This window comes from Haliotis rubra, unplaced genomic scaffold (assembly GCF_003918875.1).
Source record: "Haliotis rubra isolate DU_JTF1 unplaced genomic scaffold, ASM391887v1 Scf1224, whole genome shotgun sequence".
Classification (NCBI taxonomy): Eukaryota; Metazoa; Mollusca; class Gastropoda; order Lepetellida; family Haliotidae; genus Haliotis; species Haliotis rubra.
This window is the reverse complement of record NW_025765142.1, coordinates 183,042-184,971: the sequence shown is the minus strand read 5'-3', so window position 1 is coordinate 184,971 and position 1,930 is coordinate 183,042. Positions and strand designations below refer to the sequence as shown.

Here is a 1,930-nt window from a genome sequence, read left to right as displayed (position 1 = left end):
TCATATGACGACGTGCATGCGCATGTATGTGTGGCTGCTTGTACTAGCCCAGACTGACAAGTCCTTGTTACACATTAATTCCGACGGCCAGGCAGGGACCAACATGCACCATATTTTAACGTCTTTTGGTATGACATATGTTATATTTGGGATTACACTTTCTCAGTAAAGTACATATTCTGGTACTTGTTTGCGTTGAGTCCCATCCGGGATTCGAGCCCACACCCTCAGAGTCAGGCACCTAGTCGCCAGCACACAAAGTCAGCAGCCTAACCAGCTCAGTTACCGCGACTTCCACAAAAATGGAAGTCGGACAACTGGTAGTCTAGACTGCGGACTTTGTGTACCCCTCTGATAAGTGTGACTTGGCACGGCTATGATTACATAATACCATTTAGAAAATGGTCAAATGTAACATATGTTATATTTCTTAGAATTTGTACTTTACTAAGAAAGCGTAATCCCAAATATAACATATGTTACAATTGACCACTTTCTAAATGACATTGTGCAATCGTCTTTTAGTATGACGCGGCCGGGGATCGAACCCGCTCTCCACGATTCCAATGTGTCCTCCATGGCAGGCATAATGTAGGATGTTGTCCCTATCACTATCCATTGATATATGGTCAGCTCCATTACCCAGCAGATAACCAAATATATGTTTCTGCCCATGCCATGCTGCCCACATCAAGGAAGTTCTTCCGTCGTTTCGCTTTCTGTTGATAAGTTCAGGTTGTTTTGAGACCACATATTTTACAATGTCAATATTTCCCCCGACACAGGCAATGCTAAGAATGTGGTCACCATCCCCATCCGTTAGTGTCATATCAGCTCCTTCCTTGTGAAGATGTTCAAAGACGTCATTCTGCCCTCTCACTGCAGCCAACATCAATGGTGTCAGTCCAAACAAACCTCAGGTGTTGACGTCTATTGTATGCCCACTCATGACCTGTTTCACGGTATCGAGGTTCCCATCAATGACGGCCTTATGGAGCGGGGTGTCCACACATGTCCTTTGATGTAACCCTGTGTTGAAATTTGGATATTGTTCATTCTTAAAAAGAACAGCTGATAACATGTCACGTGATATTTAATGATGTTACAAAGGAAAGTAACTATGGGCTTAAGTTAATGCTCCTTCACACAATACTTCAGTTTTATAGTGTAATATCAACTTAATGTGTTGGGTATGAAAGCCCATGCACATTCTAGGCTGCGTCATTTTTATGTTAAAATGTGATGAACAACAAATATGTCTGGAGACTTCACGACTAGGAGACGCAATTACGTGACATTCCTTTCATGTCCTACTCTCAATAGAAACACATCTGTTTTCTTTGCACCTTTAACAAATAATCATAAGCTGTGATTATTTCGTTTTTTTTCCATCTCACCTCTATGATCTTTGTCAGATGTCCACGAGTCTTCAGTGCTCGCTGAGGAGAATAGTATGACATACAGTTAACTGTGATTGCAGATGAACATTGCCATCAGCGTAAAAATGTTTATGAATGTAGCGTCACTCTGGCGACGATCAAGGACAGGTGAAAACTATACTGAGTCAAAAAAAGAAACTTCACAAAATGTAATTTGAAAAATAATGAATATTTTTTCTCTGATGATACATCTATGTATCCGAAATGGGATCCCTATCTTTCGACTCTAGAAAAAACGTTAGCAAAACCCACTCAAACCCATCCATTCGTCGTGCAAATGACGTTATTGACGTCGCAAGAGCAATGGGATGCAGCCGTCGTACTGTGTATGACTTGCGAGGTCGTCTACAACAAACCGGCACCACTTCTGATCGCCAAGGTCGGGTCGTCCACGTTTGACGTCACGAGCAGAAGACCGTCAAATCGTCCTACGTCACCTACGTGACATATTTCTGCCGGGTTACACGAACCAGGGCTGAGATGTTTAGAGG

General features: G+C 42.4%; 1 long non-coding RNA gene across 1 annotated transcript; it reads right to left on the bottom strand.

Annotated features, from left to right (window-relative positions):
• Positions 1–775: 775 nt before the first annotated feature.
• Positions 776–1,542, bottom strand: LOC124265987. The gene is made up of 2 exons (XR_006895605.1): positions 1,398–1,542; positions 776–1,029 (listed from the first exon to the last, which is right to left on the bottom strand). It is a non-coding gene; the product is annotated as an uncharacterized LOC124265987 (long non-coding RNA).
• Positions 1,543–1,930: the final 388 nt, after the last annotated feature.